Source organism: Crotalus tigris, unplaced genomic scaffold, assembly GCF_016545835.1.
Source record: "Crotalus tigris isolate CLP2741 ecotype Arizona unplaced genomic scaffold, ASM1654583v1 scf7180000017739.2905288, whole genome shotgun sequence".
NCBI lineage: Eukaryota > Metazoa > Chordata > Lepidosauria > Squamata > Viperidae > Crotalus > Crotalus tigris.
The window spans coordinates 1,637,913-1,665,512 of record NW_024096605.1 but is presented as its reverse complement, the minus strand read 5'-3'; the positions used below and the strand labels follow the sequence as shown (position 1 = coordinate 1,665,512).

Sequence of the window (27,600 nt, the reverse complement as noted above, 5' to 3'; positions counted from 1 at the left end):
CGAAGAAGGAGCTGTTCCCTACACTGGAAGATTTAGGTAGAAAACCTCAGCACATAGACAATGCCTCTTTGTTGATATAGCTTCATTTTATTAACTTTTTAAAACACAATAACATTTTTAGTCTATATTAATTATTAGCTGCATAACAGCAATGAAAATGGAGCAAGCTGAAAGTTGAAAGCAAGTCTTTATCCACAACATGGTACAGATTGATGAACTAGGAACTGAGTAGTTTGTGCTGTGCATTTCAAGGAATTGGCATTTCTTCTTTTGTGCTTTCCTTCCCTTGACTTCATACATAATTCATTGTATTGTTATCTTTAGACTGATGAACAAAGCAGTCCTATGGACAGCAATCAAAAGTAAGTTAATTCTCAAGAAGTAAGTTAGTTCCAAGTCAGAAGCTACAGTACATGACTGCATTGTTAGACATTTTATCAATAAATGGCAGGATTCACACAACAATAAGCCAAAACCAGCTAAACCACATTGTAACAATGTAAAGTGTGGTTCCGGTCATATACAGTATATACAAATGACATGTGATCTTTTGGGTGGGAAATGCACGTACAATCACATACAATAGCACTTAGACTTATATACTACTTCACAGTGCTTTAAAGCTCTCTCTAAGTGGTTTACAGAGTCAGAATATTGCCCCCAACAATCTGGGTCCTCATTTTACTGACCTGGAAAGGATGGAAGGCTGAGTCAACCTTGAGCCGGTGAGAATTGAACTGCTGGCAGTCAGCAGAATTAGCCTGCAGTACTGCATTCTAACCACTGCACCACCATTGCTCATATGCCAGATAAAAACATACCTCAGATAAAGATTATATTTCAAAGACTTAAATCCTAAAGACATTTGCTAAATAGCTTATTTAAAAGTAAGTTCTGCTCTTAATTCATGGGCCTTAACATTAGGTAAGACTGCAGCACTGAACTCAGTGGTACTTGCTTTTGCGCAAGAAAGATTTGATGTGAACTGTAACTCTGCTAATAATAATAACAACATTATTATTTTGAGCATTTGAAGTAACCCTAAGAATATCCTTTAATCTGCAAAATAGTGTTCATATTGCTATATTGCTGATGTAACACTGAAGACAAGACTTTGCGTATCCAAGGAAAATATTACATGAAACTGAAGTTCCTATGTTATACCCCAGAGGGGTAAAGATCTGGAGTGAAAATGACAGGATACAATTCAGACTTTTAATTCATAACACCATCTGATGCAGTTATCGTACCCACAGTGCTCGTTTAAACTTACTGCAACAGCTTCTATTAAAACTTTTCATTTGTTTTTATTTTATTAGGGATGCTTTTATGCCGTTTCAACTATTCTGGCTCCAAGTTAAAAAAAAAAAATACAGTTTCCTAACATTCAATATTTGCTCTGTTGCCATGGGCAGCATATAGCCTCTAGCTCTATTTTTATGACTTGCAAAAAACAAAAACAAGAGAAGCCCCTGGCACTGCAATTTTTTTTTTAAAAAAAAGAAGTTAAACAAGTACATGAAACTTCTGATAATTTTTTTAAAAAAACATTCTCCAACCTCAGGGAAGGATAGGGTCTGAACATTCAGTCCTGTGATATCCTTATTCCAACTCTGGGCATTTTGCCTTTCTTACAATTTAATTCATAGTGATCATGTGAAGCCTAATCACACCATGGTTATGTTCTATGCAAACTAGGTAGTAGAACTATATATGAATCCATCCAGAGAGTTCTTCTTAGTTGAAACATTGCTTCCTATATCTTCTATCTAAAAGTCAAACTAAGATATAATTCTTCATACTTCATTTTCTGATGTTGATTGGAATGAACACATCAGGGTTATTTCTTCCCATTGGTTTCAGATTCTAGAAGAAGTTAAAACTGTGTAATAGTCCAGTTTTCTGCACTGTTGAATAATCCAAAGATTATGTCTTCTGCCTAATAAAACTCAAATTTTCATGACTTAATCCAGGGGTAGGAAACCTTTTTTTATGACTTGTGGACTTCAATACTCAGAATTCCTGAACCATTCCTGACTCAGGAATTCTGGGAGTTGAAGTCCACAAGTCATAAAAGAGCCAAGGTTCCCTACCCTTGACTTAGTCCAAGAGAGTACCGTAATTTTAAAATAAGCTCTTATCTACAGCCTCAATAGATGGCTGGATAGAAAGCTACTAAAAACAAAATTACGTTGTGAGTGTTTCAGAACTGCTCTGAAAACAGACAGAGGAATCCATTTTATCTGGAGATAAAGTCCACACTCTGGATTCAGATCCTGACTCTGAAGCTATGCATGAATTCTGTTTCAGTTACAATTTTATAAATAAAATGTAATTACTAGAAGAGGGATGATTTTTGGAGAAATCTAGATGAGTACGTATAATTGTTGTTTTATTGGCTAAAGTGAATAGAAGCAACCCAGTGTCAAAAATGTTATCAACAACACCTCACTGGACATTTCTTATGATCAATTGGAACATTGTATTACTAGCATAGAATGGCTTTAGCAGTCTCAATGAATAATTCATTGGACAATCCTGTGGACCATTATTCTAGAGCTAAACCATCCAGAATCTTTGCTTGGCCTGTTCCAGAAAACAGCAGAATATTACAAGACTGGAACATGTTATTTTCACATTTAATTCTAATGAACACATTCATTAAACCATATCACAAATCGCAATTTGTTTGGTTATGACATTGTTGTATGAACTCAGCCATTCTGGTTTATAAACCATAGTTTATCACTTAATGCATTTTGGTGATGTATTCAGACAAGTGGGGGGAGGGATTGTCAGGCAATTTAAATAACAAATGTGGAGTTTATCCAAAATAAAGTTTATTTTGCAAATAATTAGATGAATCAAAATGTTTATTTCAAGGTAGTAAAACTCAGTTAGAAATAAGCTTACGAAGCATTTTAGGATTTGGGATTCTCTCACACGTCTGATTACTAGACTACTAGACAAGATTCTAGACAACAATGGAGAAAAAAAATGCATTGGCACAGAATAAAATAAGATAAGGAAGGGTCTCAATTAAGATTCTCCTCAGACATATCAATCATAAAAAAATCCCTCATGATAAAAATGTAATTCAAATTTGTTAAAAACTACTTATACACGAGCACTGATCTAACTGAAAGGAATTTATCAGGAAAAAAATGAAATGAAGAGCTGTAAAAAGTTAAACATTTATTATCCTTGATAATTAGAAGGCTTTTAGATATTGTAGTAAGGTTTCCAGGCCTCAAAGTATTTCTTACTCACACAAACTTCATTTTGGATAAGTAGCAAAACAAACACTGGTAATATTTGGGGAGAAAATATCATTTCGTACAGAGGCACACATCTGTAACAGAAAGCTGCAGGTAAAAACTACATACATTTCTCTGACTAAACTACGTTGTCCATAATAATGGCCACTGGCTTCAAAATGGCAGATGTGTCTGGATGATCCTAGCTCTGCCTTTTTTACACATCTGCAAAACATGTCATGCATGTTTAAGAAAAAGAACTGGGCCTTAATAACCCAATTGTGCCAATGATTTTGAAGTCAGTGATTTAACACCATGGACATCACTGGGCTAAACCAAATTACAGGAGATATTCACAGTAGTTTTTTTCTGATAAACATGGCATTAAATATTAAGGTGACCAACCGTCCTCCTTTAGGGAGGACAGTCCTCCTTTTGTAAGTTCTGTCCTCCCTCAAAAAATGTCCTCCTACATGTCCTCCTTTTTGATATTTGAAGACTAATCTGCAGGGCTTTTTTTTTCTCTTAGAATGCTCAGAACGGCATTCCGGCACCTTTTTTTGATGGTTTTTTTTCAACTTTTGCATGAGCTGTGCTACTCCCCCTATTGGCTTTCGAAAGCCAATAGGAATTGCCGCTGAGTGCACCAAAACACCCAGCCGGCAAACTTTGCACATGCAAGTTGTCTGCAGCAAAGGCGAATTGGCAGAAACTTAGCATCCCCTCCCTGCTATCCAACTACACCATCTCCTAGTTAGTTCCGAAGATATCTGGAGGACACTGGAGGGTTAAGTTTCTCTTGATCTTCAGCTCTGCTAGGCAATAATGGTTGCGGGTGCAAGAGGCAAGGGCAGCTGGGGTGCTGCGGGTGGGGGCGTGAGAGGCGGCAGCGGCTGGCTCCCCCCGTGATATGGGAGCCGCGGAGCCCTCTCTACATGAGGCTGCGCAGGGTGGGCGGTGATGCTGGCGGGGCAGCTGCAGGCGGGGTGTGTCGACAGCGGGCTGTCCCCCAGGGCCAGAGCTAGCACAGCTGGTGCTTTGGGAGCCGTGGGGCCCGCTTTACACGGCAGAGCAGCAGTGCTGGCGGGGTAGCTGCGGGCGGGGTGTGGCAGGCAGTTGATCTTCCATGGGCCGAGCCAGCTTTTACAATATTTTTTTCTTTAATTTATTTGTGTCCTCCTTTTCATTGTAAAAAAGTTGGTCACCTTATAAATATTCACACCTAACCTGTAACTTCTGAGACTTCAGGCAAGGGTATTCTTTCAGTCATTTATGTTCTATTTCTTTAAAAAGCGCAAGTTCTTGTCCAAGAAGAAAATCTTTAAAAGCTAATTAACTATCCAACATCTTTAGACAACACTTTACTTTCTGATTCAGCAGCCTAGGCCTAAACAGGGCTGCTTGTTTCTAAGTAATTGCTATTTTTATTTATTTATTTTTTACTACAGTTAAGAATTCAAGAAAGATTTATCTGAACTCACAAGTTGCCTGTGGGTGAAATCATTTATGAGATTCTCTCAAAAGCCATTTTAAAAAGAAGTTTAGTATTGGGAATGTCCAAATTACCTCTGATCCAGTCTGAATCATCAGTAAGTTTCAGAGGACTGATTCAATTATGTATTCAATTTGAATGGTTGAATTCTTGTTAAGTATTTAGTTGCACGCATGACAACCCATCAAATCGTGGATTGATTCAAAGCCGCCAGCTTGGATTCAACAAAACACAGAATTGATTCAACAATTTGATCCGGTGATTTGACTGAAGATAAGATTCAACTGAATTGCCTTCAAACTGAGTCTTTGAATTTCAACTCCATGTAATTCTAACAAGAATCTCTGCATCTGGATTATAATTCAAAAGGCTGCCTGACATCTCAAACTCTAGCAAGGGAACAGTAAGAAATGGTTTCTGTATGCATATTAGTAATTTATTGAATTTGAATGTGTGAAAGCTATTCCACTGGAAACGATTGCATTTGCAGTTATCTCAAATATTACAGAAACTTCTTTGGAGAATTTTATTTCACATTACTCTCAAGTTAAATGCACAGCCAGCAGAAAGGAGGACTGTGGCAATAATACTAAAGAAATAAGAAACTTATACAGCCTTCCCTAATTTGGCATCTTTCAGTTATGCTCAATTTGCAGCTCCGAGAATTCCTAACAGGCAGTCCCCAAAGCCTTGAAATTCCTGTTATAATGTAGCTAATGCAGGTAATCTTCAACTTATGATCACTCATTTAATGACTGTTTGAAATTATGACAGTAGTGAAAAAAGTAACTTATCACCAATCCTCAAACAACTATAGCAGCATCCCCACGGTTACATGTTCAAAATTTGGGCATTGACAACTGCCGTAATGACATCACAGCTGAAGGTTTAAGTAGATGTCCGAAAGCATATAATTTTATTGTTTCTCTGATGATGCTTACAGTTTACAGATGTGTTATGTTTATGGTCTAACTTAGCTAGAGTCTGGCAGACACAAGATGTTAACCCAAGAAAAGCAGAGCCAAGCTACAAAACTGTCCATCAAGGAACTGAAAAATGTTCCTGGATATCTTCAAAACCTTCATCAGTGTCTTGTGGATGAATTGTCAGATCACCATATTGTTTATAGGCTAAAGTTGTGACATTCCAAACTTAACTCTATGCTACATATATGGGCACTGTGGTTAACCATCCAGATGCAAGATTCCCGGTTATGCCAATCATTTACTGCTTTTCAAGAGTTTTTACTGCAGATGCTCATGATCTAAGTGAGTCTGCTGAGATTCCTTTTGTCCATTATTCCAAAAAAGCCTACCCTGCTCTTTTAATCCAGAATTACCTGGACCTAGTCCTACATCCCAATGCTATTATACAAACAACTTCATAATGCATATAATGGCATTGTGGCTTGTTCTGGATGCCTGTGCCATTGGGATTCTTTTCTTCCATTCCCACAGAATTAAAGCTAAAAATCCTCCCACAAAGTACCGTATATATCATATAGACATTCCCAACCAAAATATATGATCTATGACTCTTCAAGCCAACATAGTTAATCAATTAGATTGGAGCAACTCTTAAGTGTTTTTGCTGTCTAATCAACATAAGATTATTTAGCATCCTGTGATTCATTGATTTCTCAAACAGATCTTTACATTTTTTAGGGCATAAAACTCTCTTTCCCATTCAGCTGCACTTACTGGTATGACCAATCCAACAGCAGTTAGGTTTGCTAAATTTGGAAGACTCTTTGAGTTCAGATGCTGTTGTTAATTTTAGCAAGAACTGTTTTTGGATCCAGATTTTTTTAAAAAACAGCTTTATTAAGCTTTTCAAAGTTAAAAAAACCATTGACCATGGCAATGTGGCTGCATTGGAGCGTGGTGCTGTAATGCTGCAGTAGTTACAAATTTCCCAATACAAATGGTACGAAGAATTTTGAAATTTCAATCCTATGGGAGTAATGGTCCCAGATTTTGGACACAAAATGGGACTGAATACAAATAGTCCTCAACTTACAACAGGTTGCTTAGCAACCATTCGAAATTACAAAGGAGCTCCCAAAAGGTATTTATGACCCAATTTTGAAGTTATTATGGTTCTCTCTCTGCTCTGTGTCTGTCTCTGTCTCTCACACACACACACATACACACACAATTGCATTTTGGTCACTTGGCAATTGGCTCACCTTTATGGCTATTTGTAGCATCTCGCTGTCACATGACAGCAATTTTCAATGTCATTGCTGGGTTCCGGCCTTTACTTCCAGTTTCTGGCAAAAAAAAAAAAAAGCCCATTGGGTATAATGAATTGGCTTAATGACCATAGTGTTCGCTTAACAACCACCACAAAAAATGTCATAAATTCAAGCCTGTTCAGGTAGTGACCCACTTAACAACTGTAATGACTTACTACCAGAATTCCAGGCTTAATTATGGCTGTAAATCAAGAATTACATGTAGCTGAGGGAAATAGAGCCATTTCCCTTGTACTTGGGAAGAAAACCTCCACAAAAGTGGATTCCCTCTGGCATGAGGAGCTTTGAAGACAAAATCTAATGAACAAATTTTTCAGAACCATTAAAAAAAATCTGTCTGAAGAGCTGATCTTAATAGTCTGTATTCTTTGAAGAGAAAGAAACAGCATTTACACTGTCATTGTCAATCTAAGAAGATACCTTTCCCACCATTTTGTCTTGCTAAAAAGATATTAGAGGTTTTAATCACCAGAACCAAATGATCAACTCGTATAAAAGCAAAATGTTTAGGCTAGAAAATGTTGGCGGTCATCCCTAACACATTTGGACCAGTGGAGAACCCAGGACTGAACAATTTATACTGGAAGCAAAAAGAACAAATGCAGTGCAAAGGGATACCAGAATTACAGTACTTTGATTAACCTTGCATAATCTTTCTTAATTGAATACTTACTCAGACTTTGTTTATATGTTTTGAGTAGATCACATCCTTTATTTTTCAGTTCTGGCAGCCTTAAAGGCTACAATTACCCATGGGTATCCCTAGGAGGGGAAGGCAGACAAGTCATATCATGTACATCCTGATACTGTTACATAAACGACTTCACAATACACACAGTGGCATTGTGGCTTGTTCTGGATGCCTGTGCCATTGGGATTCTTTTCTTCCATTCACACAGAATTATAGCTTCAAATCCCCAACCAAAATATATACGATCTATGACTCTTCAAGCCAACATAGTTCATCAAATACGTTGGAGTAACTCTAAGAGTTTTTACTGCATACCTTGATGTGCTGCAGCTACTGGCAATATGTCAAGGATTTTTCAAATTGAGTATGGACTATATTTGATGGAATTGGTGATGGGTTGTGAGGTACACCTCTATAACTTCACTTTCAGTTGAAGTAATGAGGTTGAACGCTATGCATTAAAGTGGCCAATGAAATTCTATAAAATGCAATATTGCATTTCATTGTAAACATTACTTTATTTGGAGCTACAGACCATTCCATTCTGAAAGTTCAGATTAAGATTAACAAATACATATTTTTATTAGTATATTAAAAATATCCATAAAATCAAGCCATTTGAAATTAAAATATAAATAAAATCATCCACTATCACCTTAAATCAAGCCACTTGAATTGAAAAAAACCTGTCATATAAAAACCTGGATGAATGAAAGCAAATATACCATCCCAGGATAATGTTGCAGGATCCAATCTGGGTCAGTCACCAGGACCAGATGTTTAGTCTTCCAGGTTTTTGGACTCATGCTGGAGCTGATCCTCGGGGAACTTCTCTCTCACCATTATGTGACTCATCAGGATGGGCTCCAGCATGAGTCCCAAAGCTCAGAAAACTAAATCTCTGATCCTAATGACAGATTGGATCCTGCAAAAATCTGGATCACTAAGCAACACAATTTTAAGGCACAATGTCATTTACGGTAGCAGTCCCGGCTGTCCAATTAGCCATTGTTAGGAGAACCCTGTACTGTCCCAGCATCCTACCATTGCATGATCACCATTTGCAATCTCTTGCTGGTTTCCCCATTGGCTTTTTTTTCAGGAGACAGTACTGAAGATTGCAAATGGTGATGATACAACCATAGGATGCTGCAACCATCATATTGGTGATCTGATTGCCAAACACTTGAATCTTGGATCATGTGACTATGAGGACATTGCAACAGCCGCAACAATGAGGACTGGTCATAAGTAACTTTGAACAGTCACTGAATGGACAGGCATTAAATGAGGGATACCTGTATCTCAGTGAGGCGGAAACCCAAATTCATGACCTTAGAATGAAAGTATCATTCAGGTGTTATTAACAGCATCACAAGCCAGATTTATAAGCCCTCCAAAAGAAAGTATTCCCTTTTGGTATAGTATTGTGTAGCTTATAGCAATGAAATCAATCAAAATGTAGGCCCAATAAATGGAAAAAAATCTATGAAATCAGTGGAAATAACATCGTAGTGGAAAACTTAAGCCCAATTGAATTCAGGGTTCAACTCTTAGTACAACTAATTTTGTATCTCACTAAATTTTCCAAATGACCAATACAAGCATTCTTTACACAGATGCCTAAAATAATGGTAATATCAACTAGCTTTTTTTTAAGTATGATAGAAATGAATGATTAATAAGTCTGATAGTTTCTATATCCATCACAAAAGTAGTTTTGGATGCCAAATGTTAAAAATAAATCTAGGCAGACCACCAGTTCTCTCACAGCCAGACTGATCTAGTGATTAAGGCACTGGACTTGGAGGTGGGAAACGTGAGTTCTAAATTTGTCTTAGATGCATAAGCCAGATGGGTGATGTCGGGCTAGTAGCTCTTTCTCAGCTGTAGGAAGAAAGTAATAGCAACCATTTCTGAAAATGTTGGCCGAGAAAACTGCAGGGACTCATCATTACGTGACAAGATTGACTTGAAAAAGCAGTACATATCCAGTGCAGGCAAAGCTTTTCTTTCTGTAGCTGTGTATAACCTGTATAGCAGATTTGAAGATTGGATGCTCCTTCAGACATTGCTGAAACAGTTCTCCCAACATCATGACTCTTTGTAACTGAGCCTGCTGAAAGTGGTAGTTAAGTAGCATCTGGAAATTACTATAGCTTGTTTTCTGAGAGACTTTCTTCAACTGCTCCAAACATATTAATCTTTATAATAACTTTTGTTAACTCTCCGAAATATTAATATTTAGGGCTATCTGATCTGGATTGCAAAAAATCCCGAACAGCAAATAATATTTTGTGTTTCCATCAAATGGTCATACAGAATTTTGCAACCCTATCTAGTTATTTGACTGGAGAATAAAAACGTTTCTTTAACCTTCCTTTTACAATAAATCTTTAAGTCTCCAAAAAGTTTTCCTCTTTTGTCCAGATTATTCATTTCTCTTCATTAAATGGGAGGGCATTTATGTAGATAAATGAAGCAATAGTAAACCATTCTGCAATAAACTGAATATATCTGCATACATTAATATATATTTCAGAAACGTTGCTAGTTTGATGAATTATTGAAATAAATGTGTGTCTCCATAAAGAATCGTAAGTATCTATATAGAATGACCCGTAGAACAAAATGTTGTAGAATATCATTTTTTAAAAAACAGTAGGCCATGATTTATACCAAGTTAAAAATACTATATTTTTTAGAATTAATTTAATGGGCAGCTGTGTTCACAACTAATACTGATAAAAAAAAAATCTGAGAATTAGCTGCAATGTAATCAATGTCTCAATCTAGAAAATTTAACTGGAGATATCATCCAGGAAAATAAGATAAAAACTGAAAAAGAAAATGCTCAGACTTCATAGTATATTTAGTTGTTCATTCACTGAAAAGCAATAAAATCATAACATTCTTAGTATCATTAATAACTTTTTTTTTTATTCTGTTTCATCAGTGTCAATAGAACATTCTTTGAACTACTATCTTTTGTAGAAAGGATTGTGGCTCTCAGGCCTACTTTCAGCTGCCTACATTTGCTGGAAATCTCCAGAAAAGACCATTATATATGAAGCTTTCAATGAGTACAGATTCTATATCGCAGGTAGCAAATATATGTATCTAGCATTCCGCTGCCCGATGCAAAGATGGTGCCCTCTCCCCATTTAAAAAAGTATTTCTTTAATATATCCCTATACGGGAACAAACTGAATTGGCAGTTGAATGTTATTTATCACAAGAATATATCTTCTTGCAAGAGACTTAAGTGGCATAAAATCAGATTTAAAAAAAATTAGACTTTTGCCCTCCAGAAGAAGGGAATAACCAGGGGTCAAAGAGAAGCATTTGCAGGCAGTAAATCAAAACATATCAGATACGTTTTCTATCCTTTCTTTTAACCGTGTAGATGTTTCAACTATATCTTTTAAAGGAGATATTTGTCTGCTGTTCATTAAACCAGGTGCCATTTTAGGCTTCCATGATGTGGTGACGTGTCTGAAGTTGAAAGGCTGGAAGTCTCAAATATCCATTCTAAGAAACCCCGAATCTACAGACCCTATAGGTAATCCTTGACTTACGGCCAAAATTGAGCCCAGACTTTATGCTGCTAAGCGGGAAAGTGAGTCTTGCCCCATTTTACAACTCTTCTTGCCACATTTGTTAAGTGAATCACTGGAGTTGTTAAATTAGTAACAAGATTCTTAAGTGAATTTGGCTTCCTCACAGACTTTGCTTCTCAGAAGGTCTCAAAAGAGGATCCCATGACCCCGGACACTGCAACCGCCATAAATGTGAGTCAGTTGCCAAGTGTATGGATTTTGATCATGTGACTATGGGGATGCTGCAATGGTTATAAGTGTGAAAAATGGTCATAAGTCACTTTTTTCAATGTCATTGTAACTTTGAACGATCACTAAATGAACTGATGCAAGTCGAGAACTACTTGTAGTTTTATATCTTACTGTGGTGTACTGGCTTCATAGTTACTGAGCCACCCTCTATCTTCTGGAGGGTATCTCACCTGGCATTATCTGCCCAAACCCATTGTAAGACAGGATTAGGTCTCCCACATTCTGGGTTGCTTATCTGGAAAGTCTGCCCCCCCCCCAAAAAAGAATGAGATAAAAAAAATGAAATATATTATATAATACCACTTCTGAGATTTATACCATGGAATTTTATGACCGATGGAAACAGCCATCCCTTCCCTTCCTACTTCAGAAACAGACTGATCTTACAAGAGATAAATAAAACCCAAGATTATTTTTCAAAAGGGAAAGAGAACTGTAAAAATATTGTTTAAATAGTCACATGCAAAACACTCAGGGGCAAAGGAGACAGAAACATAGAGCTATTCAAATAGTAGATTGCGAGTTAAAAGGATCTCCCCACCACTAGCCAAAATAGAACAAGATGAACCTGGTCTCCACCTAATTTGGAGGCAGGTCTGCTGCCAAGAAATTCTGAGTTGCATAAAATACAGAAGTTATGCAGAAAAAAATAAACACCTGACACAAAATATTAGACTTATGTATACATAATCAAAATAAAATTTAATATGACACACAATATTTCTTAGCAAAATACTTTTTACTTGTTCTTTCAAGGACAACTGTTTCCTGAAACAGATTTCCCTCTATCTCAGTATTTCTTGGACTTCCTTCCAGATCCTTTGGGATTCTAATCAATTAATTCTTAGGTTAATAAGGAAAGGAACAAATCCCATTTCTTTTCTCAGCCCTGATTCCCAGCTTCTGGTTTCATGAAAACTGCTAAAAAGGAAAAAGGTTGGAGTAATCTACCAAAAAAACGGGGGAAAGGTTGGAGTAATCTCCTTGGCAAGTGATCCCAAGATATGCCTGAAATCAGTTTGGGTGTTGATTATAACTCAGACATGATTTGCTTGTTCATTCACTACTCAGAAAAAAATAAAAATAAAAGATGTGGATGCTTCAAGATGTGCTGGCTGACTGACTGAATTATTCATTTCATTAAAGCAGCCACATCTTTTTTCAGGCCCAAAGAAATATGTCTGTGGCTTTGTCTATACAGGCAGTTTGGATGACGCATGGATGACAGTATATTGGGGGTTTTCTTCTTTGTTTTCAATATAAAGGGAAGTTCATCCCAGAAAATATTACAAAGAAATGTCCTTTTTGTTTTTTTTAAAAAAAGAATAAGTCTTTTTGAATTCCAATGTGTTAACAACAGATATGCTCCAGTTTTCACACAAGTTCCTTAGCTTAGCAGCCTGATGTTTTTGGAAATAAGAGATGAATGAATATAAATTAAAATACAACTAACCTTGCTTTTTTTGGCAGTGTTCCTTTATTGCTATATATATTCCACTCTGTGGATCAATTTCAGTTATGGATTTCAACGCAGCTTGCAAAGTACTTCCACATTTAAGGGCCATTATAAAGTATTAATGAACTACTAAACTAGAAAGCCCTGCAATAATTTGAAAGGCTATTTTTTCTTGCCCAGATTTGTTATTTTTGCTCTGTGTTTCAACTATGTTTGTGGAATCTGCAATAATTCTTAATTTAATGGTGTGCTTATAATAAGGTTGGGATTTGCTAGTGCTAAATGGGCAATGTCATTAATGCATCTGAAACAAATTTACTGGGCTGGCCAACAAACATGAGTATTTAGTTAGAGATTATGACGAAGATGTAAGAGGCTGTGGATCAGATTTTGCAATGCGTTTTCAAATACGGTAGTTTAAGGAATAGCCAAATAAGATGATTCAAAAGTTACTTCACAACTCGGTTTAGCAGATTACGAATTTAAAATTTATAATTGTAAACATACTTAATGGAAGCATAATTCCACTGAAATCAGTGAAGTTCCATTGCAAATGTGTGTGTGTTCACTTTACCATTCACCTTCTAAGTATAACTGTCACCCAATTAAAGATTTTTAATCAATTACCCCTCTTGCTTTTAACTAATTAATTAGTTAATGATTAATTTACGGGTGCAAATTATTACTTCTTCTAGCTAGTATCCTAATGAACATTTTATATTAATTATCTGTGTTGAGCCTTATACTTAAATTACTTAAGGTAGAATTATAGAATTGAAAGCCACAGGAAGATCACCTGTGCAGGCAGGGGGGGGATCTTAGCCCCCCAGTGAGATTTCTAGAGATGAGTCTTCACTGTTAAGACAAAATAAAGAATAAGAAGGATTGGAGTCTAGTTTCCCACAAAATCTGTAACACTGACATGTTTCAAGCAGCGAATAGTCAGTTTGTATAATCAGTATACAGCACCTAATAGCTGACTGAGATTGGGATTTAGAATTGGATACTTGTTCTATTCTGACATGTACAAAGTTTCTCTTTTAGAACATTTAAAAAAAAACAAAAAAACCTAGAACTCACTACTGTAATGAATGGAAGGCCAATTATATCTTTTTTCTTCCTCTTGTTTTTCTTTCCACCATCCCAATACAAATTGAATCTTCTACAGTTGTTTAATTTAGTGCTCTTTGGGCAGTTTGGGGTTTTCTTGGTGTAATTTTATTTTCCTCTAAGGATTTAGAGGAGAAATACCAGGTTCCCCCCTCCCCAAGCATTTTCTTAATCTCTTCTTGTACCATTTGGAATCAAAAGAATTGTTTTTAAGAGAATGAGTTCTCTGATGATATTCAGGATAAGTGTAAACATTACCTGTCATTCTAAGGAATACCTTCCTACAGGATTTACTTGTCTGATGTGGACATGCCTCCTACTTGGAAAGAAAAAATACAATCCCAGATAAAGGGGCAGAGTGAAATATACAGTGGTAAATCCCAACCTATAGTCCTTGTTATTCTGCCTTATCTCTACTGAGAGTAAGTGAAGGTATAACCAATAGAAGAGAATATTTGTAGCTCAGGGCTGAACTCTGGAGTCCTTGGTGTTCTCTGAGCTTGGTGGGTTTCTTGTAGACAGTTCATGATCAAAATAGGTAACTGGTTCCTTACTAGCATTGCTGATGTTGCTTTGCTTGGTCATAAAACAACTGCAAGAAAACAAGCAACCTCAAGAGAGCATAAAGGATAACAATATATATATATTTCAGCAGTTGCAGCAGGATAAGATGACTGGAAGAAAACAAGTTTTAATAGTGAAAGAGTATAAGGGAAGTTTTGTTGGGAGAGAGTGAGTAGTTTGCAGACAAAAGTAAATATTATTCTGATAATTAATGCTTTAAGTATTCTGCAGAAAACGTCCAGAGAGAGGAACTGCAACTCATTAAACCAGATGTTCTAAAAAATCAAAAGGTATAATTTAATACTGTATACCCAATAGCTTTTTACTTGATGCATCTATCTCAAAGGTCTTCAGCCCCCAGGCCATGATCCACTACTGGGCCTTGAGTGGTTTAGATCTGGGCTATGGAAGTGGCGGGCAAGTGGCGGGCTCGTATCCCCACTTGCTCAAGCACAGGCAAGCATGTGTGTGCGTGCTGCATTTGAGTGAGAGGAGGGGCACATGCCCATTGCTAGTGCAAATGAAGCTGTGTGTGCTTCCCCCCCCCCCGCTCTAATGGAACCATCCCCTCTCCTCCCCCCCATTGCCAATCTCCACTGACCTTGCCTTCTGTCTTCTTGGGCCACTGTTCTGATTCATATTGTATAAATACAAAAACGAAAAAGGCGGATATATTTAACAGCAAGATGTGCAACAATAAAAGAAGACAACTACATAAAATTATTAAAACAAATAAAACTTGACTTGGAAAAATGGAAAAATCTACAACTTTCAATGCTAGGAGAATAGCAATGGTGAAGATGAATATTTTACCAAAATTACTCTTTTTATTTCAAACAATGCCTATAAAACTGGGGAGGGGGGAAGTATTTGATGAATTAAATACATTGATCTTGAAGTTTATTTGGCAAGGGGAAAAAGCCAGAATTAGACTGAAAATACTACAAGAAGCGAAATAAAATGGAGGATTTGGGCTGCCAGATTGGGCTTTATATTATCAAACATCTGTATTAACATGGTCAAAAGAATGGATAACTCTTAGACATAAAATATTATTATACCTAGAGGGGCAATACCTACAGTTTGGATGGCATGTCTTCCTATAGTATGAGAAGAATAAAATACATACTTTCAAAACCGCTATATAAAAAACACGCTTCTTTTAGAATGGGAAAAGGTAAAAGTGAACATTTACATGAAAATACCTGGATGGTTTTCAACAATGGAAGCGTTTGTTCACCCAAACCTAATTAACTTGAGAAAATTGTGACTTATAAAGACATTATGATTATTGGGGACTTCCGGTGGATTTTGCGTGCGTGATGGCGGCTACTTTGTAGCCGTCCTCCTGGGTAAGTGTAAGAACCGCTATGAACAGCAGATATCAGCTGTTCAGCGGTTCAAAATCCCCCTCCCGGGCAAAGGGGGGGGGTAGAGAGTGTCTGAATAGTGGTAGAGCCTCTTTCGCACCCCCCAAGTTTTTTTTTTTGGGGGGGTGAAAGGAGTGCTCCCACGGAGTTCAGACTTGTCTCCGCTTCCCAGCTGTTTTTGTCCTCAGGGACAAAACGAGCCGCCGCAAACACCTCCGTGCTTAAAGAGAACTGGTGAGTTTTTTTTTTTTTAAATGGACAGAGCTGAGTAGAGGATTTAGTTTTTGCTTTCTTTGACTTATTTGGATTTTAAGTTTTAAGATTTGTTTCTATTTTTATTCTCTCTTTTTATTTTTTTTCTTTGTTGAAAGGGAAAGTAAAATGGCGATCGGCAAACTCCTCGGTGTTTTTTTTTCTGGAAGTTAGAATGCTGACCGGCAGGCTTTTTGGTGTTTTTCTTTCTTTCCTTTCCCTTTCTCTTTTTATTTCCTTATGATTGGAATGGTTGTTTTTGGTATCTCTAAGTATTTTTTTTGGAACGGACTTTTTTTATTTAATTATTTTTTTTTTCCCTTCTCCCTTTTTTTTTCCTTTGAACTCCCTTTTTTTTTTTATTGTAATGACCCTTTTTTGAAGGACTTTTTTTCTGTTTAATTTTTTGTAATTTTTAAGAAGGAGTAAAACTTTTTTTTAATTCTTTTTCTCTTCCTTTTTTTCCCTTTTTTCTTTTTATTATAATGACCTTCTTTGGAGGGAGTTATATTTTTGAAGGAATTTTTATAATTGCTTAAGAAGGACTAAAGGTTTTTCTTTAAGATGGCTCCAAAGCGTCCAGGGATTTCTACAGCTTCTAAATCAACAGTTTCACCCTCTTCTGGGGGTCAGCTAATAACTATGAAGGACTTGCAAGACATGATGGGAGATGTTATAATTCAAATTAGGGCAGAAATGAAAAAGATTTTAGAGGAAAACAATAAGATCTTGAGACAAGATTTTGTTTTGGCTTTAGAAGGTGTTGCTTCTGTTCTTGAAAAGGTGAACTCCCATGTGGAAGAGGTAGCTGAAAAAGTGGACATAATGGAGGGGAAAATTGAAAGTATGGAAAAAGAAATGGAAAATGAGATTCTTATGCTTCAATATGGACAAATGGAATATGCCTTAAGAATTAGAGGCCTGGGAGAGTCTTTGCAAGGAGATCTGAAGGAGATGGTTGCAAAGGACTTTGCATTGATTTTGAATAAAGAAAAAGAGGGAATACTTAATGAAATTGAAAAATTATTTAGGGTTAACTCTGTGGTGGCAGCACAGAAGAATCTGCCAAGAGATGTGGTAATTTACTTTGGTAAAAGATCTTTACGCAATGAAATTGTGCAAGCCTATTATAAGAAGAGATTTCAAATTGCTTCACAAGATGTTATAATTTTTAAAGAGATCCCATCTAAAATTTTAAGAAGAAGAAAGGAGTTTGCTTTTTTAGCAAATGAACTTAAAAAGAGAAAAATTTCATTCAGATGGGATGTTCCGATTGGAATGGTGGTGAATTACCTTGGGGACATGTTATAGACTTAATACTGTTTCTCAAGCAAAAGATTTTTATACTTCGGTCCTGGGGGTATGTGCATCGCCATCAATTAAGTTTAAAGCTTTGGAAGAAAAGAATGTAGAATCACAGTTTGAAGAGCCTATATTTATGAAAACTGGAGAATCTTTGTGTGAGAGGCCTCAACAAGTCCAGGTTGAGGAGCAGAAGACAACTTGTGCAGTATATAATCCCAAAGAAAAGCAGCAACAGAAGAAGGTTAAGGAAGTTTCATATTTAGTGGTTTCTGAATCTCTGGGAGATGTTAGACCTACAAAGTCTTTGGAGCAATCTTTAAGGGTGGAATTGTTGCCTGAAATGGAAACTGGGAAATCTCAGTCTGAGGGGCATCAACAAGAGAGGAACGGGCAGAGGATAACTTGTACAACTTACAATTGTAAAGATCAATACAAGGAGGAATTTAAGGAATCCTTATTGGCTTCGGAGTCGATGGGAGATTCAGGAATTTTGGAGCAGTCTCCTAAGGCAGAACTTGCAGCATTTCTTACGAGTTTGATACAAGAATGGAGAAGGGAAATGGAAGAATGGAAGAATGGAGAATGGAAAAAACTGGAATGTGAATAATTAATAATACTAATATAATTGAGATTGATAAGGATGTAGTTTTTTACGGATGGAATTAGTTATTGGTGAAGATTGAAATGTTTAATGTGTTTATTAACTTTGTTGTTTTAAGTTTTGAACCTTTAATGATAATATTGTTTAAATTTGTGTTTTGAAGGGATTATAATTTGCTTATTTTAGTGAGTGGATTCTAATATTTTAAATTTTAAAAATTTGTGGTTTTGGAGGGAGTTTATATAGAGTGATGATTGTATTTAGATTTGTTTAGGATTTAAAAGTGTTTTTAGTTTTTAAATATTATTATTAATATTTTTAAGACAAAATAATTTGTTTAATTAAATGTGCTTAGATTTGTTTAGGACTTATAGGTTTTTTAAGTTTTTGTTTTTTGTTTTTTTTTTTTTTTTTTTTTTCTTTTTGGATAGGAGAGAAGATTATGAAGATTGAAGGAAATATGTACTTACTTTAAGTTCTTTAAGAGTATTTAGCTTTAATGGTATAACAAAGATTTGTATGTTTATTTTTTCGTTTTAGGATAAAGAAAGAGGGAGAAATTAGATTTTATATTATAGATATAGATATTCAAAGAAAGTAATGTTTAAATTTGTGTTTTTGGAGGGAGCTTATATAGAATGATGATTGTATTTAAATTTGTTTAGGTTTTAAAAGTGTTTTAAGTTTTTTTTTTTTTTTAATTAAGCCTGTACTCAGCTCTGGGAAGTCCAGGGGAGGGTTTGGGAGGTTGGGAAGGGGGGGGGTGAGGTAGGGGGGGGTATGGGAAGGGGATTTGTTTTTGTAAAATGTAAAAATTTTCAATAAAAAAAAAAAAAAAAAAAAAAAAAAAAGACATTATGATTATTGAAGGGAAACTAAAATCTAGACAAGAACTGGAAGAACAGGGCATTGATCTATCATGGTGGCCACACCTGCAAATTCAAACAAGATATGAAAAAGATGCTAAAACATCTGGATTTTATAAAGAACAGACTGAATTTGGCCAGATACTATTGACATCAGAGGAAAAATTGATTAAGAAACTGCATAAGTATATGTTAAGTTTAAAGATGGAAGAGGAACAAATTAAAGAAACAATGATAATATGGGCAAAAAACTTTGGGTATAACATAGAGTTAGCAAACTGGCAAAGCCTTTGGGAAAGAAATAACAAAGGCGGTGGCTTACAAAGAAAACCTATATAAAAGGTTTTACAGATGGCACTTAACACCTATGAGTTAGCAAAAATGTTCAAAAATATGTCTAGCAACTGTTGGAAATGTAGACAAAAATCAGGCACATATTATCATCTTTGCCCTAAAGCCAAAAGATTTTGGTCAAGAATACACGTATGATTAAAGAAAATGATTAAAAAGACATGTAGATTTTAAGTCAGAATTATTTTTATTAGGTATAATTGTAGGAAATTATAAGAAAGAATGTGTATATTTAATGTTACATGTACTAACTGCAGCGAGAACTGTATTTGTTCAACATTGGAAAGATAGAAGAGTTACCAGCGGAGGAAGAGATAATTAAGAAAATTTTGGACTGTGCAGAAATGGACAAATTTACACTGAAAATGAAAGAGAAAGAAGATTCAGAATACTTTAGAACACAGGTTGGCAACCTGCGGCTACAGAGCCGCATGTGGCTCTTTGAGCCTTCCCCTGCGGCTCCCAGCCTCCTCTGCCATTTGCAGAGAGAGACAGAGGCAGAGAGGGACTTGCACTTCCCTGCTTTTCTCTCTCTCTCTCTCTCTCTCTCTCTCTCTCTCTCTCTCTCTCTCTTTCTCTCTCTCTTTCTGTATAAAAAAGAGAGTGGACTCACAGCGTTCTCGGAGGAAATGAAAAGCTTATTGGGCTGAGCTCCTCCCTTTGTGCATCTCTGCAGGAAGCAGGAAACAGGAAGGGCAGGAGAGAGCTAGCTAGCCCAGCTATGCTGTCTCAGGAATTCTGGGAGTTGAAGTGCATGAGTCATAAAAGAGCCAAGGTTGCCTACCCCTGAGTTTGTTGGAGAACAGCTTGAAGCCAGCTTGCCATGTAAGCAGAAGATTGGAGAGAGGGAGAGGGAAAGAAAAAGAGAAAGAGGGGAAGAGAAAGAGAGAGACACAGAGAGAGAGACAGAGACCTTTCTGACATCTAAAATGAAGATAATACTGCATATATCCTTTTTTACCTTTATTATACACACACACACACACACACACACACACACACAAACACACTTATAATAAAGGTAAAAAAGGATATATGCAGTGTTAGCTTCATTTTAGATATCAAAAGGGTTTTGCGGCTCCCAGTGTTTTGTTTTTGGTGGGAAACGGGTCCAAGTGGCTCTTTGAGTGTTTTGGGTTGCCTACCCCTGCTTTAGAACGTGGGATACATTTTATCAATGGCTAGAAAAATGAGGTAGAGAGAAAGGAGTTTAACATGTATTAGTAAGCTAAATATTGGAACCCAGACAAGAAGTTGCTGATAAAATATTAAGGATTTGTGATTATAAAAAATTAATAAAATATTGTTTAAAAATGGGGGGGTACAAAAAGTTAAAAAGAAAGATGAATGTTTCATAGCCTGGAAAGGACCACAGAGAGGACCTCTCCCACCTGTCTGAAAGATACGCCCCCAAAAGCTGTGACATTCAGTAATGTCCCTCCTGCAGATCTGAAGTTTGCAATAGGAGATATAGTTATTGTGATCCCAATCTCAGAACTGTTTTCATAGAAAAAGCTATTGTATTCCTATATAAATGTCAGAATAAAATACATTTTATTGTACGCTACTTGAAGTGTTCACATTTGTAAATGCTGAATAACCGAGAAAGGTTGACAAATTGATATGCAAAGGAAGTTGAGAAATGTAAAAGTAGCCTGGAACAGTAATGGGAAATTCATGAAATAGATTTGCCTCAGTGATATATGAGTTATGTTCATTCATTTCTTCATTCATTCTAAAATGTACATCCCACTCACATTCACCATGTGAATGTATTCTGCAAATACAGATTATTAAGCAGATGGATGGTTCCTTGAGCAGAATAAATTTTCCTGAAATTCTGTATGTCCATTCAAGGGGTTCAGCTGCAACTCTGCAAGGGATATTTGATATTATATATATTAGCCTGGGTTGGATGGGATCCTTATTCAGTGGCACAAACAGTATAAAGAAATCCTGGCTTCTGTATTGTTAGAAATATCTCGTGAGTCTTTTGAAAAGAGGACCTTGCCCTTATCATGTTCTGAAGCTTATATAATGATTATTTTGAACATGGGAGAGGATCCAATGAAATCCAATGAGTAAACTATTGTCCAATATCCTTGTAGATGCCAAGATTTTGACAGTTACTTTGACATGAAATGGTGATCACATGATTGTAGGATGCTGCAACTGCACAGAATTCATTTATGAGGGTATCAACTAGCAACAGAGTTCCTGGTCCCAATTATCACCATTAAGTGAGGATTACCTGTATTAACAAGTTTGATAAAAGCATAGAATTCTGCAATGGAATAATAAGCCCAACAATTTCACCCTTAGCATTCTAATGCCTACCAAGATGGAGACAATTGCAGTAAAAAATGTAATTACATACGCAGACATGGTCCACTTAGAGTCTTAGATGATGAACCGATGAAAGATACAGCAAGAATTATTCAATGAAGGGTGGAATATACCATGGTTGATGTATTTACAAATGGCTGGAAGGATAAAATCTATCTTAAGAATCAAGGAGGGACAATAATAATAAAACAGTAATCAAAACCAATGCCATCTGATAGGGTGCATAAACAAAATCCTACTCAGTTACAACACAGACAAAGAACCAATTAAAAACAGCCTATATGATAAAATAGATGCTAATTTTTTTAAAAAAGAGTCACAACAAAACAATGGGAAAAATTATGGACCAAATCTATAAACATTCATTCCAAGCTACAACCTAAAATACAATTGATACCAAATGGTAGATATCTCCATCAATAATCTCCAAGATAGATAACAAATGCAGGAATAGAATAGAATGGAATGGAATGGAATGGAATAGAATAGAATAGAATAGAATAGAATAGAATAGAATAGAATAGAATAGAATAGAAGGGATCTTAGAGGTTTTCTAGTCCAGCCCCCTGCCCAAGCAGGAGAACCTATACCATCTCAGACAAGTGACTGTCTAGTCTCTTCTTAAAAATCTCCAATGATGGAGCACCCACGATTTCTGGGGGTAAGCTGTTTCACTGATTAATTGTCCTCACTGTCAGGAAGTTTCTCCTTAATTCCAGGTTGCTTCTCTCTTTGATCAGTTTCCAACCATTGTTTCTCATCCTTCCTTCTGGTGCTTTGGAGAATAACGTGACCCCCTCTTCTTGGTGGCAGCCCCTCAAAGACTGGAATACTGCTATCATGTCACCCATATTTCTTCTTTTCTTTAAACTAGCCAAGCCCAAGTCCTGTAGCCGTTCTTCGTATGGTTTAGTCTCCAGGCCTTTGATCATCTTAGTTGCTCTTCTCTGAATTTTTTCCAAACTCTCAACATCTTTTTTTGTGATATGGTGACCAAAATTGGCTGCATTATTCCAGGTGTGGACTTACTTGGGTTTTCCAAAGCGGTACTAATACTTTGCATGAGCTTGATTCTATGCCTCTGTTTATAATAAATGTTGGAAATGGCATGACATAGAAGGGACATTTTACTATGTCTACTGGGCATATAAAAAACCTTCAAGCATACTGGAAAGACATGCAAAATACAATGCGGAAAATTTTGGATATTCAATTTGAAATAAAATTGCATTTTTAACCAGGTATAATCCCAGATTATATCAATAAAAATGTCATCATTTGCTGAGATACTTGCTCACAGCAGCAGAAATATTTTTTCCCATTAGATAAAAGATACAATTCTGACGATATCTAATTGGGAATCTAAAGTTGGACTGTATGCAGTGCTGGCAAAAGTAATAGCATATATTTACAACAGCAATTGAACCAAATTCAAGCAAGAATGTCCCATACATATAATATTATGGAGCATGGCAAACATAAACATAGTATGTTCCGAAGGGGTTGAAAATGCTTATAAACACTGCAAATTAATAGAGACACAAGAAATGGGGGTTATATATGAAATAGCTTTTTTAGAGCTTTGTTGTTTATATAAATAACATGTAACTAACAATAAGTAACAATAGAATAAAGAATATAGTATTACAGATTAAGCTTAAGACAGAACCTTTATTACATAGAAATGATTTAATTTATTTTGCAGTTGTTTTTCAATGCCATATTCAGCTTTAGATGTAAAATTTAAGCAAACTTATGTTTATCAACATTAACATTTAGAAATCTTAGTTAATATTGACTCTTTTTTCTTTATTTTTAAAGGTTTGGGTTATTTAAACATCAGAATGTTAATAATCTCTAGCTAACACTACATAAATACCATGGTACACAATTATTATTATTGTTGTTGTTGTTGTTGTTAATAGTACAAGGTAAAAAGGAAAATAAAAGAAAACAAAACAAATGGTAAGCTTTTGGGAAAAGCAATGGGAAGTAATGGATTTTCATCCCATTTTATTTTATGCATTTATGCTTTATTAAGTTAATCTCTCTACTCATACAATTACCAATAGAATAATTTCCCTTATAATTAAAATGCTATATGGAAATCATCAAAGATGTTCCTTATCTTCTTTAATATTCAATGTGTTGTTGAAATTTTTCACCAACTTAATAAGTCATCCAATCGACTTTGGGAAGTAGGAACTGAACATATATTGTTGTTAGATGCAGGTGAATCCTTTTAATCATCGCCAAAGACCCTTACTATAATATGTGGAAATGGTCTAAAAATATCATGAATAATATTCTGCATATAAATGCATTTAGAATAACACTAATATTTTACTGGTTAATAATCTGGTATCTGTGGAACTTTGCGAAAACATTGGCTTTTTCTGTTTAGATATTATGTAATAGTTATAGTTAATTATTTTCAGGAATATATCTTAATTGGTTGATGAGAGTATCTCAAGTTGCAAAGATAAATGGGGATACCTAAGAATATCTAAGGAATAATGAATATTGTGAAAAAAAAGCCACACATTTTTGACTATTCTGATAGTTAAAGCATGGTGCAATAGTCACTGGTATATGACAATGCTTTGTAGTAATACTAATACTAATAATACTTTGCAAAAATACTAAGCACAAAAAAATAAGAAGAATGTATCACTTTTCTTTATCTTTCCTAAATAATACCCAAATCACTTTTTATGTAACAAGCTACAGTTTACCATACCATATCCAGGTGTTTGGCATATTTTGGAAACCTCTTTTATAAAACTTGCAAATTGTTTTAGCAATTATGTTTTATAGATCCAACTAGATGGGTTTTACAAAATGAGACAAATGGTTGGGAAACAGCCACCAGCATTTCACTATATTCATAGCATTAGCAGTCAAAACAGAGACAAAATACCTATGGAGTAAACAGCATCGCCTCGACCAGGGGTCTTCCAACTCGGCCCTTTTATGACTCATGGACTTCAACTCCCAGAATTCCTCAGCCAGCATGCCTGACTGAAGAATTCTGTCCATGAGTCATAAAAGGGCCGAGTTTGAAGAGCCCTGGCCTAGACCATTCACATAAACTTACTGTCAAGGTTCCGATAGATGAGACCAGTAAAAGCAGACTCCAAGGCAAGAGGTTTCCTTAAAGAACATGTTTATTGGCTACAAAGTATCAGCACAGTCAAAAGTGAAGCCAAGTCTGGAGTTCCTTCCCAAGCATTACAATGTTGCAAAGTTGAACTTCCCACCCCAGCACTATGTCATTATCCATGTTCCCCAATAGAATACTTTGGCGGGCTTTCTAATGGAAGGCTCAGCCCGCCAAAAGTCAGGCAGCTATGACCTTGGTTCCCACGGGACAAATGATTGTTTAATCTAACCTTAAAACCATGCATTCCCCCCTCCCAGTACTGTGGCAACCAAAAATGAAGAAAAAATGGCTTCAGTCAAGATCATTGCAGTGTTGACACACACACACAAATATTCCAAAACAAATATTTTACATGTTTCCAAAAGACAATCAGAAGAAGTGAAACAATGAGAGTGCAAGTAACTCCACTTCTTGAAAAACTTGCTTAATTTCAGTAGCTTGAAGTACATGAAATGGCCCGATGGCCAAGTTATTTAAAATTTCTAAAATTATAAGAACCATTTGTCTAGCATCTACCATGAAAACCAGATGGATAGAATTACAAATTTTAAAGAAGAGTCAAACAACTAAAAATACTGCCTTAATCATATATAAACTTAAATTTGAAAAGCCCCAAGGATCTGTGAAGCGACAATGTAGTATTAAACATGAGTATTGAACATATTTCCTTAAGGAGTTACACATAGAAATGTGCAGAATCATCCCTTGAATTCACAGTAATATTAAATTACAACAGAAGACTTATAGAATAGGAATGACAATACACGACTGTCCATGGCCAATGAAATTGTACTGGAACATGAGCTGGGAAGGTTAGCTGGTCAACCAACATATAATATCCTGAATATAGAGTCATCTCAAAGTCTCTTTCTGTGATCTTTCAGAATTCCTGGAGAATAAGTTTAGTGTCAGAAAAGTGGAAAAATACAAATATCATACCTGTCTCCAAAAAGTGGAAAAAAGAAAACTTGCATAATGATAGACTTGCCTGCTTAATGTCAATATCATGCAACCTTCTGGTACAAATTTAAAAAACAGTTCGTGATCACTTGTAAAATTACCTGGCTGAAGATAGAATAGGTTTATTAAGAATAAATCATGCAAATTCTACCAATCTTTTTTTGTAATGTGTGATAAGTTGAGTTGACCACAGGAATGAGGTGGACATTGTGCACTTTCACTTCAGCAGAGTATTCTTCTATGAGACTAGGAAGACAAATGGCAAAGTGTGGGTTGGACTAGACAGATAGTCCTCAGGCTATGATCGCTCCTTCAGCAACCGTTCAAAGTTACCACAGTGCTGAATGAGTTACAACCGATCCTCAGAGCTGTAGCCATCATGATGTCCCCACCACCACATGATTGCAATTCAGACACTTGGCAATTGGCTTGCAGTTTTGATGGTTGCAGTGTCCCACAGTCATGTGATCACCATTTGTGACCTTCCATGCTGACTTTCCACAAGCAAAGTCAATGGAAAAACCTGCAGGAGATTTCAAATCAATCTTATTCCCACCACTTCTTCACCTGCTTGTCTGCCTCTTCCCACCAGTCCAATTACTTTTTGCCATTCCTCATTAATGTTCTGTACAGTTCTTGATTAACAACAGCAACAGGTACTACCAAGTGATGTAGTCATGTAATGCTTTGCTTAACAACCACATTGCATAGCAACAAAATGTCCCCATTGACATCATAACCCAAGAACCACCTGTACTACCCTTAGATTGATATAGAACAGAATGATCGTTGAACAAAATGGTTGAACAATCATACCATGAATGAATGTATGTCAATGGCTCTACATCAAGGTGAAAAAGTCAAGTAGAGAACCACAGGGCTTTTTTTATAGGCTATGCACTGTTCCACTCCTTATAAATGACTTGAATGAGCAATCAGAACACATGAGTGTCAAATTTGCAGATGACACAAAGATGGGGGTGCTGGGGCAAACAGATACATTATCAAAATTCAGGAGATCTTGACAAGCTGGAAAGATAAATATCTGTAGGAATAAATGCACAGTCCTATCTTGGGTAAAGCATGATAATAGGTTGAGGGAATCATACTGGATAACTGTACATGAAAAAGGAATATGCATGTCTTAGTGGATCACAAGCTGAACATGAGCCAACAATGGAATACAGCTGCCAAAAATAAAAAGCAAATACAGACCTAGGCTTGCATCAACAATGGTCATGTCAAAATGAAAAGAAGCTATCATTTCCTTTATTCTGCACTGATCAAATCACACCTAGAATATTGTTTCCTATTCTGGGCACTGCATTTAGCAAAGACATTAGCAAATGAGAGTGTGTCCAGAGAAGTACCCAAAGGATAAAAGAGTCTGAAAGGAAACATTTACAAGAAAACATAGAAGGTGTTATGTTTATTTACCTTTGGAGAAGATTTCAGGGATGCATAATAGCTGTCTTCAAGCATTTAAAGGTCTGATCCCTAGAAGATGTGGCAGAATTATTCAGAGTTGTTGCAGAACACAAGATTTTGTTTAAAAAACATGTGTTTCAGTTACAAGGAAGTGAAGATTGTAGTTAAATATCAGACAAATATTGCAAGTCTTAAAGTTGTTCAACAATGGAACAGACTTCCTCAGAAAATAATGGACTCTGCTGAAACTTTAGATAGTGAAACAGAGGGCATGTGAAAT

General features: G+C 36.1%; 1 long non-coding RNA gene across 1 annotated transcript; it reads right to left on the bottom strand.

Annotated features, from left to right (window-relative positions):
• Positions 1 to 67: 67 nt before the first annotated feature.
• On the bottom strand, positions 68 to 27,387 carry LOC120306461. Its single transcript, XR_005556290.1, has 4 exons — positions 27,330 to 27,387; positions 7,680 to 7,768; positions 6,938 to 7,021; positions 68 to 343 (listed from the first exon to the last, which is right to left on the bottom strand). It is a non-coding gene; the product is annotated as an uncharacterized LOC120306461 (long non-coding RNA).
• Positions 27,388 to 27,600: the final 213 nt, after the last annotated feature.